This window comes from Giraffa tippelskirchi, chromosome 13 (genome assembly GCF_054371585.1).
Source record: "Giraffa tippelskirchi isolate mGirTip1 chromosome 13, T2T-mGirTip1v1.2.pri, whole genome shotgun sequence".
Classification (NCBI taxonomy): Eukaryota; Metazoa; Chordata; class Mammalia; order Artiodactyla; family Giraffidae; genus Giraffa; species Giraffa tippelskirchi.
Window position 1 is genome coordinate 107,029,325 of NC_137287.1, and position 13,952 is coordinate 107,043,276.

Genomic DNA, 13,952 nt, shown 5'->3' on the forward strand with positions numbered 1-13,952 from the left:
CCCGCGTAGCCCCGCGTAGCCCCGGTGTGCGTGTGCGCGGCTTTGTCTGCACACAGCCGGGAGGAAAGGGGTGGGGGCGGCGGCCAAGGCGCCGCCGTCGCCGGGAACCGGGCACCTGGCCTGGGCAGAGGGCCGCGGCGGCGGTGGGAGCGTGCCCTCGGGGCCGAGTCTCCCTGCCGGCAGGTGGGCGGCCACGCCCGGGAGGCCGGAGGGAGTCGGGATGACAGCGGAGCCGGCGCGCCCGGCCGAGCTGGAGCGGAGGGCGTGTCCTGCCTGGAGCCCGGGGCTGTGTGTGTGCGGGTGGCGGTGGCGACAGCGGTCCCCAGGTTGGTGACCCAGTCGGTTCAGGGATCCATTTCCTGTAGCGGCGCTGGGACCGTCGCCCAGAGGCAGACCCGGCCCGACCAGGTCTGCGGCACTCCCACCCTCACCCCTCCCTGCTCCCTGGGGTAGAGCCGCACCTTAGGCGCCCGGAGAGGAGGAGGGAGATCCACTCTCTTAAAGGGCCAGTGCCCCTACTCCAAGGAATCCCCCCTCAGGAGATATCTACTCCGAGAGAGGTCTCTGGGTGTGTCTTACTCCTTTCTCCATCAATTGGTGCAGCGCAGGCATTTGGAAATGTGTGCATGTGTGCGTGTTCTCTCTGTGTGTTTCTTGTGCGTTTGAAGGCACAGGTGTATTTTATCAGTGAATAGCGAATAAGGCATCTCTTGATGTCTATGTGTATGTGTTTTTCCATGAGCTTTGGTATATTCGTTTCTATGTATGTACACATAGCTGTTTGTGTGTTAGTGAGTCTGTGCATGTGGGTTTGCAAGAAAAGTGGCATTTTGCTGCCAACTGGAAGAGGATAGAAAAATTCTGTCCAGGGCCACCCTGTTTTAGAAAAACTGGGTGAAAAGGTGGTTTGGAAATTAGGCCCTGGCTTTGCAGGTTTCAGATGCTGGTACTGAAATGTAGGTAGAATGAGATTAGACTAGCGAGGAGGATAGAAATGGAGACCCTTCCAAGAGGAAGGAAGTGTTTTGGAAGGAGGCTATCCAAGTGTAAGAATTCACCCTTCACTTTCAGTTCTTCTTCCCTGGAACCTGACCTCCCCCTCTGCTGCTCAGCTTACCAGGATAAAGTGAACAGGATTTGAAGTATAAAGGGAGTGAGCTGGCAGTGGGAAAAGAAGGAGGGTAGCTGGGTGATAGGATTGGGCCAACAGCAGATTTCTGCAATTTTAAAAATGTTTCCCCACCAAGGCAGCAGAAGTTGGGGATAAGCTGAGCCTGCTGTTGTCTTTCCTGAATCTCTTTCCCAGGGCAGCAAAGGCTGGTCTGCAGCTCAGGAGCCCTGGAATTTGGTGCAGGGGTCCCCTTTTGACTTTGGTCAAACCTTTCATGTACTTACCCATTCACTGGACACATTTTTTTGAGCTTCTCTTATGTAAGAGTCTAAACCCCCTAAGCCTCAGTTTCCCTAGCTGAGCAGCTACTAGGCTGGATTCTGGGACTTTGAGGCCCCTTCCCTTTCTCAGAGTGCTAGAGTTTGTTTCACTGTTACTCACATTTAGAAATCTACCTTTATAGCCCCTAAATGGGGGCCTCCCAGGTGGCGCTAAGGGTAAAGAATCTGCCTGCCAATGCAGGAGACCCAGGTTGGATCCTTGGGGTAGGGAAGATCCCCTGGAGGAGGAAATGGCAACCCACTGCAGTATTCTTGCCTGGAGAATCCCATGGAAGAGAGGAGCCTGGTGGGCTACTGTCCATGGGGTCGCAGACAGTCAGACACGACTGAGCACAACACATCCTCCAAATATCCTGACCATGGGCCTCACTCACCACTCCCCCTTGCCCTCATATAGTCCAGTCTAGAGCAATGATTCTCAGAGTATGGTCACCCCACCAGAAGCAGCAGCATGGTGACCTAGGATCTTGTTAGACATTCTTGGGGCTCCCACCAGATATACAGAAGCAATACTCTCGGGATGGTGCCCAGCTGTCCATGTTTTAACAAACACAGGTGATTCTGATGCACACTAGAGCTCAAGAGAGGTGCAGAGAGGGAGCTGGAACCTACTAGAGGAGGAAACTCCTGGAAAGCATCTCCTGCCCCTTCCTGAAATAGCTGACAGCCATAACCTGGCTAGTAGAGGTTCTGGCTTCGAGTCTCAGGTCTTCCTTGTGATCTTGGACAAATTGCTCCTTCACCAAATAATGCAATGACTCGTTGACAGTGTCTGCTCTGGGCCAGGTTCTGGGTAAGGGGTTTTCCCTGCTCTGATCTACAAGACCCGCAAGATTGAGTCACTGCCCACCTCTCTATAAACCATCACTCTGGCCTTCCTTTAGTTCATCCAGGCACCAGGAGCTAATATGCCTTTGGGATGTTGCACTTGCTGTTCCCTCCCTCTACCACACCCTTCCTCTGTTTCTTGTCTTGGTTAACTCCCACTCTTGAGATTTCAGCTCAAAAATCACTTTCTCAGGGGAGCCTTCACCCAGCAACTTCCTAAGACAAGTCAGTTTTTCCTGTTTTACATTCTTATAGCTTCCTGTATTTCGTAGCGCTTGTGAGAATTTGTAATTATACTTGAACTTGTTAGTTGGTTGTCTGTCTCCCCTTGCTGGATTGTGAATGCCATCTGGGCAGGAACCTGCTTCTCAGTCCTCCTAGTGTCCCACACAGTGTTTGGCTTACGATTCGTGTTTGATAAATTTGTTAAATAGATGACTTTATAAAATGGAAGATGGTATTAAATGATACTTAGGGCTTCCCAGGTGGCTCAGTGGTAAAGAATCTGCCTGCCAGTGCAGGAGACACAGGAGACGTGGGCTCAATGCTTGGGTTGAGAAGATCCCCTGGAGGAGGGCATGCAAACCCACTCGGGTATTCTTTCCTGGAGAATCTCATGGACAGAGGAGCCTGGTTGGCAATAGTCCCTGGGGTCGAAAAGAGCAGGGCACAACTGAGCAACTGAACATGCAGTGCTCATATTAAATGGTACCTAAAGTGTCCTCTGAAGCCCTGATCTTTTAATATCTAAGCAGCCTCAGACTTTTCTTTTTGAAGTAGATTTATATATATGTCTTATTTTTCACTGCTATGTCACCATAGATTTGAGACCCTACTGTGTGCCCAGGTCCATGCTGGGCTCTGCTCTAGGGGAGGCGGGAAAAAGCTCTTCAGAAGGCACAGTTTTCCATGTCCTCCTGGGTTAAGTTCCTTCAAGAATGACAAGAAGAAAGCTGAATAAGTGATCTAAAGATCTAGGTCCATGTCTTATTACATGACTGTGAGCAAGTCCCCTCTCCTTTCTTGTTTGTTTCCTTTTCTGTGAAATGAGGGTATTAGGATGGATGGTATACCTATTGGTTACTAGCACTGGCACTAGAGTATGTAGCACTGTCTTTGCCACATACTAGTCGAGTAGACTTGGGCAAGTGACTTCATTTCTTCATTTCCTCACCTATAAAATAGGATCAATAATAGTTTTGGGTTGTTCTGAGAATGAAATGAAGTAATATACATTCTTTTATTAAAAAATAAATTAACTTATTAATTTGCATTGGGACTTATTTGCAGCATGCAGGATTGTTGTTGCGTTCTATGGGATCTTTCATTATGGTGCACAAACTCTGTAGTTGTGGCCTGAGGGCTCCAGAGTGAGTGAGCTACAGTAGTGGCAGAGTGTGGGCTTAATTGCTCTGCGATGGTATATAGGATCTTAGTTCCCTGACTAGGGATCGAACCTGCATCCTCTGCTTTGGAAGGCAGATTCTTAACCACTGGACCACCAGGGAAGTCCCAACAGTTCAACATTCTTGAATGCCTTTGTCCTGGGCCCTAGGCCTATAGAGACAGAAATGAATGCAGCATGTTCCCAGGCTGGGTGTGTGGGGCAATGTGCAATGCCATGGTACAATGTACAGGGTGTCAGGGTATGGCTGTTCATGGAGGAAAAGGCGATGTTTGGGCTAGATTTTATTTTCCAGGTAGCTGGAGCAGCTCATGCAAAGGCATCATGACTTGTTAAGGGAAATACAAAGAGTTCCATGTGGTTGGAGCAGAAGGTGGTGAGTGGTGGGGACAGGTGCGGTGAGTGGCTGGAGATAAAGAGGAAGTTTGAGGCCAGATCTGGCCGGAGTTGAAGAGCTTGAGTCCTACAGGTGCTGGTGGAGTTAGGGAAGAAGACTAAGCTAGCCAGGAAGGATCAGATTTGCATTTCAAAACCACAGCTCTCCAGGTGGTGGGAGAGGTTGGCTTGGGAGGAGGGGGAGGATCGTCCACCTGGGGCACAGAGGGTGCTTATTTGCATGATGGAAGGGCCTGGTGGGGTGGATAGAGACCTGGAACACGGAATAAGCCTGGTGGATGGAGACCAGCCTGAACCAGAGCGGTGAAGGAGAGATGAGAATGACTCCTCCCAGGACTCCAGGCCTCCATTCATCTCCAAGGCTGCCTAACGCCTGGGAATTTGAAAACTGGAATTTAAGAATTCTAGGTCTGCTGCTTGGTGGACTCACCATGTATTAATTTCCTAGGGCTGCTTCATGAAATACCACAATCTGGGTGGCTTAAAAAAGCAGAAATGTTTTCTCTCGCAGTGTGAAACTAGAAGTCAGAAAGCAAGGTGTTGGCAATGTTGGTTTCATCTGAAAGCTCTGAGAAGGGGGTCTGTTCAGTGCCCCCTCCTAAATTCTGGTGATGGCCAGCAATCCTTGGAGCTCCCTGGCCTGCAGCTGCACCTGCCTCTGTTGTCACGTGGCTTTCTCCCCTTCCTCCTGGTGTGTCTCTGTGTCATCTCCTCTTCTAAGGACATCAGTCATGTTGGGCTTAGTGCCAGCATGACCTCATTTTATTTTAACTAATTGCATCTGCAAAGACTCTGTTTCCAAACAAGGCCACATTCTGAGTTTCTTTGAAGACATGAATTTGAGAGGGGACACTAGTCAACCCAGTACATACAGGAAGGTGGAAAAGAGTGCAGGCCTTGGGGTCCCCCAAGCCCAGGTCCCAGTCCAGGCTTTGCCATGGAACAGCCATGACGCTTTTTCTCAGCCTCAGTGTCATCTTCTCTGAAATGGGAACAGTAGCACCTGGAGTGCTGGGTTGTGGTGGTGAGACGTGGTCAAGGTAACAAATGTGGGGACTTCCCTGGTGGTCCAATGGCTAAGACTCTGAGTTCCCAATGCAGAGGGCCTGGGCTCGATCCCTGGTCAGGGCACTGAGAACCCACAGACTGCAACTAAGAGTCCACATGCCGAAACTAAAGATCCTGTGTGCTGCAACAAGGGCACGACGCTGTCAAACAAATAAATTAATTAAAAATATACTGAAAAAATAAAACCAAAGACAACAGACATGAGTGAGCCTGGTGAGGTAGCACACAGCAGGCACCCAGGAATTATTACTTCCTCTTTGGTTCCCCCTTCTCTGCCCTTAATAACCTGGACAAGTCACCTAAATCTTGTGTCACTTTCCTTATCTGCCAAATATGAATAGTCATCATCCAGGTCTACCTACCTCACCAGATTGTGAATTCCAGGGGATAATGAGAAAGCTCTTTGTAAATTGCTTTTGAGTTCATGGCTGTGATTTTTAATTATAATCATCATCTCCATGATAACCCTTGGGCATTGCCACGTCCACGGCACTGTCAGCAGAGGCTAGCCCGGCCCACTCTTCTTCTGAGGCAAGTCCTCGTTGCCCCTTTGTGCTCCAAGGTGTCCTACCAGCAGCAGAGCTGCTGTCAGATTCAGGAGAACCTTAGAGATGCTGGTACTCCATTGCCCTCATTAGCCAGAGGAGGGAAACAGGCTCTGAGGGAAGTGACACCTCTGAAGGTCACACAGCTGGTCAGGGGCAATTGGAACACCCTGTTTGTGGTTCCTGTTTAGAGTCTGAATGGTCCTTTTTCCCCGGCTGCAACTTTAGCCCCAGAAGCAGGACCTTGGCACAGGTGGTGGCCTGGAGAGAGGGTGACACAAGGCCCAGATTTAGGGACCCAGAGGGGAGAGTCCTGCTCAGTTAGGATCAGAATCCCCAGCAAGGGGGTCCCTGAGTCCTGAGTGGATGAGCGCTGCCTCCGCAGGCTCAATGGGCAGGTCGTTTTGCTCTCAGCCTGACTCTGGCCATCTCTGCCTGCTCTGGGGGTGGAGGCCGCCCCCCATGGGCAGGCAGCAGCCTCGTGGGGAGCCAGAGCCTGGAGGTAACCCAAGGCTTCAATGTCCCTACTGACAGCTGGGGCGGTGCTTCTCAGCAGGCTGTGTACCTCTCAGCCTTGCCTTGGCTGGCCTGGGGAAGGCTCTGGAAAGGAGAGAAGGCTTACCCTGTTTTGGCAGTTTCCCCAAAGTCATCTTCCTTCCCCCAAGCTGGGAAGCCAGGCCCCTCCTCACCTTCGACTTTCCTTTCCCTTCCTCCTCCCTCTCCTCAGTTCCTTCTCACTCCCTTCTCCTGCCTTTCCTCCCTCTCTCTCCCCACCATCTCTCCAGATTAAAGGTCTGAAGATAAAGACCCAGTTCTGGTGAGTGGCTTGGGGGTTGCTTGAGGTGACCTAAGAATTAGAAAGCTTAGAGTCGTCCTCATTAGAGGCTCGGGCTGGTGACTGATAAACAAGTGCTTACGTTTATTGGCTCACCAGGTGCCAGGCCCCGTGCTAAGCGCTTTATACGCCTTATGTCTTTTAATCCACGAAGCTACCCAGTGAGGCAGGGATTATGATCCCATTTTATTAAAGGAGGCTAATAACTTGCCCAAGTCCTACCTAGTCTTCAGCCAGCAAGTGGCACAGCCGAGATTTCAATCCAGATCTATCCAAAGCCCACGGGTGCTCTTGAACTTTTCCTATACTGCCCTGATGGAGCCTTGGAGGATACTTAGGTGTCCGCAGAGGGATGCATATTTGCTTGAATCTGGAGAACAGATCCTTGGCTCAGAGACTATGGATTCCACCCCAGGCTTCCTCTCAAGCTTGTGCTGTTACCCCATCAGAGACCAGCCTTCCTATAGGTGCTCGGCCTCTGGTTCTAGGCAGCTGCCCACCTGCAGGAGAAATGCCATATCAGGGGCAGGTGACAGGGTAGGACTGAAGGCATTTGGCTTTTTGTTTATATATTTATTAACTATTGAAAAAAAAAATCCAGACTTCATTTTATTGATTTATTTATTTAAAAAATTTTTAGACCGCACCGTGAGGCATGTGGGACCTACATTCCCCAATCAGGGATTGAACCCACACCCCACACCCCCTGCACTGGAAGGTGGAATCTTAACCACTGGATCACCAGAGAAGTCCCGGCTTTTTCTTTAGATGTTGTTTTGTCACTGGTTTTCTTAGTTTTTCATGGATTGCCCTGAGTGTCCCAGTTAAATAAGCTTATCAGCTTTCAAAGCTTGGAAGGGTGCTTGGGGGCTTGGAGGTCCTCTATCAGCCTCAGTGATGGTGGGGAGGGAGGCAGAGGCTGAAGCCAGGGAAGCACATTTGTGCTCAGAAGGAAAAGGAAGGGAGCCAGACCTGGCCAAGGGCCAGAGTGAGAGTCTGGAGAAAGGAAAAGAGCCTTTCGGCTGAGATTGATAGAAACCTTCCTCCCAGCCCAAGTTCAGCCCAGGAGTCCAGACTGCCTCCCAGGCAGGGCTGCCGATCTCAGAAGGTCACTTCAGAAGCTGGCCAGCTGCAGTCCACTTGCTGGGCCTCCACCCACCCCCACCATGACCTTGACCTTGACCATGGTCAGCTTGAGCAGGTGGCTCAACCAGAGGGGACTTTGATTAATGAGCAGTGGCTTTAAAACTTCTAGCCATGGAGCCCTCTCTACATTCAATAGGTGAGACAGCTAAAAAGCACTGTGACTCAGCACCCCGTGCTGGGGCCCTGGAATCAGCCCATTTTAATCCGTTCCAGTTGAGGTGACTGGGACATGGAGGGTTCTCAGATTGTCCTTGGAGAATACTGGTCTCAGATGTTTATGAACTTCCGAAATGGCATGCACAATTCTCAGAGTGTTCCTTGTCCTCCAGAAAGGACCCCTAGGCACCACGTGAGTCTTTGAGTCACAACCCATAAAAGTTTAGAACTGCCGAGACAAGGATTGTTGTATTGAGTGGGAGCCTAAGGACTAGAGAAAGGTCACTAGGAGGTCATGGAAGAGGGAGGTGTTGAAGTCAGATTTCTCCCTCCTCTCAGCACATGGCTGGTTTTGCTGTGAAGATGCTAGGGGACTGCGAACCCGGTTCTTCTCCTATCGGGGCCTCAGTTTTCCCAGCTGTAAAGTGAGGTCTGGACAGGATAAGCCCCAGGTCCCACGCAACTTTGATCTGTGGTTCTAGAAGCCAGGTCTTCTGCTTTCCAGTTCACATTCTTTGCCCCTTTCCTTGCTGCCTCCCCAGCTTCACCCACTTCTGGTGGGACCACCTCCTCCCTTCAGCATCTCCCATCTTCAGAGCTTCTACGCAGAGCCTGGATTCTAGCCCCTTGAGTCCGTCTTGTCAGACCTTGTGTCCAGGCACCCAGCCCTTTCTTCCTATCCATGCCCACTCATCAGATTCAACCGGGTGCCTGTGAGTCTGGGGACACTCATGGTGACCTCTCTTCAGGGCTGGACGCCTGGGCCCAGTGCCAAGAGGAGGAGCTGGTAGAGGGGGTTCGCTCTGGCTCCTGGGACACACCCAGTGCTTACCTGTGTCTTTGCCCCAACATCCTGGGTTCATCTCTGCCAGGAATGCCACTCACCTCCTTCCCCAGTCACTGTTGAAATCCTGCCTGCCTTGTCCAGGCCCAGCTCAGATGCCAACCTCTGTCCCCCAAAGCCTTGTGAGCCCTCTCATCCCCACCCCCACAGTGACATCTGTCTTTCCCCCCACTGCAGTCCCTTAGTACCTTATCTATTCCCCTCTGGGGATAAGTTCTGCTTGCTCCTTGATTTATTCTGACACGTGCCTTGTCTCTCGTGCTGGATTGTGAGTACCAGGTTGTTCATGTAACCTTCTGTGCAGCCAGCACCTAGCACAGAGCTTTGCACAGAGCAGGTGATTAATAGAAGGTTATGTAGTTTTATTTACCGAATCTGCCTCTGGCGCTGGGGAAGGACTGGTTTCTCTGGAGCCCCCACGACCTCGGCACTGTCGGGTCACAACTTCTCACTTATCCCCTCTTTTATGTGTGGATTGGAGGGAGGCCAAGTAGGGCAGTGGATAAGGACTGAAATTCCAGTCTTGACTCTGCCATTTCCTGGCCACGTGGTCTCGGACAAATCATTTCACCTCTCTGAACCTCAGTTTCCTCAGTTTAAAACAAAGGAGTAGGAATGACAATGGGGGCTTGAGAGACTTAACTGAAATGACATGTGTTAAATGCTGAGATCCGAGCATTGTAAAGAATAAATGGTCAGTAAACAATTTTAAAAATATATTTATTTATTTGGCTGCCCTGGGTCTCAGTTGTGGCATGTGGGATCTTTAGTTTCAGCATGGGAACTCTTCGTTTTGACATATGGGATCTAGTTCCTGATCAAGGATCAAACCAGGGCCCCCTACTTTGGGAGCACGGTGTCTTAGCCACTGGACCACCTGGGAAGTCCCTCAATAAGCGATTATAATTCATTATTTTTTAGCTAATGGTTATTACTCTCACTGTTTCAGCAGGCACCCACTGTCTTCTCACTGTGCTAGGGGGCAAGGGTGAGAGACAGAGAAAAATCATTGCAGGGGGTCCTTGGTGTGCAGGGTCTAAAGGTCATGTAGCAGGGCTGGTAAGACTGTCTTCCGGGAAGCAGTGTCTGAAAGAGACACGGCTGAGAGAGTTGAGGAGTGAGTGTTCAGTGTAGGCTCCGTGCTGTAGGCAGCATTAGAGCTGAAAGAGGGTGAAGCAGGAGGGGACAGGGGAGTCAGGGAGACAGCTATTCCCTGGGGAGATCAAGGAGACGAGCGTCAGGCCAAAGATGGGAGAGTGGGCCGAGTGCCCTGAGAGTTGTGAGAAGGAAGCAGGAAAGGGTGGAGTGGAAGCAGAAGCAACTCTAGAATCTCCACTTCTTTGGTGACCCAGTGGTTAAGAATCTGCCTTGCAATGCAAGGGATGCAGGTTCGATCCCCAGTTGGGTTGGGGAACTAAAATCCCACATGCCATAGAGCAACTAAGCCTCCACATGCCACAACTGGAGAGTCTATGCACCGCAGTGATGCAAGAAAGATCCCATGTGCTGAAGCTAGGACCTGACACAGCCAAGTAAATAAAAAAATGTATTTTGTTTTAAATAAAAATTGTTTTTTTAAAAAAAGGGCCTTAGGGTCAATGCCCCAGATGAAAGGTGATCTTCGAACTTTGTCTTACCAAGAAGAAACTGGGGGAGTGATCACTCATGATGCTGCTACTGAGAATGACAGAGAGAAGACTGGAAAGGTGGGGCAGGAAAAGAAAGTTGGGACTTTATGGAGGAGGTAGTAGAGCCCCGTGAGTGTGGAGGCCCACTGGCCAGGCTTGAGCTGAGAATAGTCAGGGGTGAACTGATGCTTTGGGGCTCTGCAGTCCTGTCTCAGAGTCTATCTCGTAACATCAAGGCTGCCTGTTTACCTGGCCAGGATCTGAACACTGGTCTGTCTGAAATTAAAACTCAGATTGATCCCAGAAATGTCAGAAACTCTGAATATCAGGAGAAGCAATCTCTTAGTCCACCCCTCTCACTTCCTCGTTACATAGACCGGAAGCAGCAGTCCAGAAGGGGGAGCCCCTACCCAAGAACGCCCAGGGAACTGGCCACAGTGAGTTCCACACCAGCCTGGGCTGGGCTGCGGTCCTTTGTAGGCCTGGGTTAGGGGATGGGGGGAAGAGGGTGAGGAGGGGGCCCAAGGAGGGGTATATAAATGACAAGCGAACGCCAAATGAGAGCAGTCTGTTGCTAGGGTGTGTGTGTGATCCCAGGTGGGTGGGATGTGAGTGGGCTGGAACCGTCATCATCCTGGGCTTTCCTTCTTCCCGGAAAGGAAAAAAGGCCACATAGGTGGGATCCAGGGGAATATTGGGATGTGGGGGAGTTCAGGGGGTGGCCTGAGAAGAAGAAGCTGTTGCCAGGCAGCGAGAGACGTGACTATGTTACAGTGCCACAGAGCACACCAGCAGCTTGGCCTGGCCCCATATAGCCCTGACCGTGACACCGTGGTGTTATCTGTCACCCCTTGTTTATGGGGAAGAATGAGCACGACAAAGGTCACAGCTTGGAAGGGCAGCGTCAGGGCTGGGGGACTTCAGAGCCATTTCCTGGCATATTCTGGGTGACTGCCCTCCTGGTCCTCAGCCCAGCTTGGTCTCAGCAAGGACCCAGGACAAGTCAACTTTTGTCTTCCTCCACTTGGGGCTTCCTGGGTAGCTCAACTGGTAAAGGACCTGTCTGCCAAAGCAGTAGATGCAAGAGATGAGGGTTCCATCCTGGGTGGGGAAGATCCCCTGGAGGAGGAAAGGACAACCTACTTCAGTATTCTTGCCTGGAGAATCCCGTGGACAGAGGAGCCTGGCGGGCTACAACAGTCCATAGGGTTGCAGAGAGTCAGATACGACTGAGCGCGTGCATGTGCACACGTGCGCACACACACACACTTCTTCTCTATCACCCCACCCCCTTATTTGTTAATTAAAAATATTTATTGAGGGACTTCCCTGGTGGTCCAGTGGTTTAGACTCTGCCTTCCAAGGCAGGGCACGTGGGTTCAGTCCCTGGTCGGGGAACAAAGATCCCACATTCGTGAAGGGTGGTGGGGGTGGGTAACTAAGCTGGCCTGCCACAACTAAAGAGCCCACCTGCCACAAAGAAAGATCCCATGTGCAGCAACTAAGACCCAACACAGCCAAATAAATATTTTTTTAAAAATTTATTGAGCACCTACTATGTGCCAGGTGCTGCCCCTGACCTTGTGGAACTTACATCATCCCCCTCTAGTTGCCCCACACTGATAGGATGGGAAGGAGGAGGAGGGTGGCTTTACTAACCACCCCTTTCTCCCTTTCACTCCAACCCTTTCCTCTCTATCCCCTTCCAAGTCCCCCTACCCCAGATGGGACTTTCTGCTGGAACTGCCTCCTGCTGAAGTGGAAACCAGAGTTAATTGTTAAACCTAATAACTGGTTAGAGTTTCACCCCGTTAGGCTGAAGGGAGGGGGCTGAATGCTAGCCGTGCTCCCCTGGAGATGGGTGGAACCACCCAGGTTCTTCTGGCCTATCCCTGCCACCCTCTCCCTCCTCTGGAATCTGCCTCCTGGGCCTGCTCCTCCCTCCTCCTGGGGGTGGGGGTGGACTGCCTCTTGGACCCTTTCCCTGGACTCCAGCTGAGGTGACCCTGGGAGGTGAGTACAGGCTTTGGCCCGAGTCCAGGGGCCTCTGGGTGAGTGTTCTTGGGCAAGGTGTCAGGGAGGGCATGGCAGCTAGCCTCGGGGACCCAAGCCAGAGGACAAGCAGCCAGTGGACCTTGCTGGCTTTGCCTCCTGCCAGGTAAGGGTGGGAGGGCGGGTGGGAACGATACCCTAGTGGCCTAAGCCCCACATACAGGACCAGCACGTAGCGCAGCCCATGCTACTTCCTCTCCTTTAACCCTTAACCCCGTTAGGGGACACTCTCTGGGCTTCCCTAGTGGCTCAGTGGTAAAGAACTTGCCTGCCAATGCAGGAGACTTGGGTTCAATCCCTGAGATGGGAAGATCCCCTGGAGAAGGAAATGGCAACCCACTCCAGTGTTGTTGCCTGGAAAATCCCACGGACAGAGGAGCCTGCTGGTCTGCAGTCCATGGGGCTGTAAAGAGTTCAGACATGACTGAGCGACTGAGCACATATTCTGCCACTAGACTTGCAGAGGGGGAATTTAGTGGTAAAGGCTTATTTATTCCTCTAGAAGTCTGTGCAAGAGACCAGGCCCCTGCCAGGCTTTCGGGACAGAGCTTAGGCTTCCAAGTCAGACAGTCTGTGGGTCAAAGCTGAGTGACTTTGGGCTGGTCTCCCATCTCTCTGAGCCCCCATGCCATCCTCGGAGCATGGGCATGCTGATCCCTTTGTCACCTGTGAATATAAAGGCACCTCGGGTAGAGACTAATATCAGGCTCCATTGGGGGTTGGAATGAGTAAATCCCATTCTACTGACATTCAACTTTACTTTAGGAGGCCCAGCTGTGGCTTAGGGGCATGGAGGCTACTAGCCCCACCCTCTAGGACTTGACTGTTAGAACTTTGCTGTCCCATACAGTAGCCCCTGGCCACATGTGGCTATGGAGCACTTGAAATGTGGCTAGTGCCACTGAGGAACTGAATTTGTAATCGTATTTAATTTAAAAACATTTATTTATTTGACTGTGCCGGGTCTTAGTTGTGGCGTGTAGGTATGTTTAGTTGAGGCTTCCAAACTCGTAGTTGCACCATGCAGGATCTAGTATCCTGACCAGGGATGGAACCTGGGGCCCCCTGTATTGGGAGCGTGGAGTCTTAGCCACTGGACCATCAAGAAATTCCTAATCTTATTTAATTTTAAATAACTTAAAATTTAAACAGAATACTCCAGTTATTGGAAAACATCTGTGTCTGTTTGTGAACTTAGGTTTGTGAAAACACTTTTTCAATTGTAAAGGTTAAGAGACTCTAAATATCTGATGAAAATTTAGCGTCGGGTATACACTGGATTTAGAAGATTTAGTATGAAAAAAAAGATTGTAAAATATTTCAATAATACTTAGGGTTTTTTTGGGGGGGTGGTGCTGCATCGCACGACTTGTGGGATCTTAGTTCTTTAACTAGGGATTGTACCAGGGCCCCCAGCAGTGGAAACTCAGAGTCCTAACCACTGGACTGCCAGAGGATTCCCTCAAAAATACTTTTGATATTGTTAAATAAATATACTATTAAAATAAAGTTCACCCATTCCTTTGTACTCTTTTAAATGTGGCTACTGGAAAATTTTAAATTACATATTTGGCTTGCATTATATTTTCATTGGATA

The 13,952-nt window shown here is 50.6% G+C and overlaps 1 protein-coding gene across 23 annotated transcripts in view; it reads left to right on the forward strand.

Moving 5' to 3' along the window:
* The window catches only part of EPB41L1 (erythrocyte membrane protein band 4.1 like 1), a 179,608-nt gene that overhangs the window by 44,953 nt on the left and 120,703 nt on the right, over positions 1 to 13,952 (forward strand). The window lies entirely within an intron of this gene.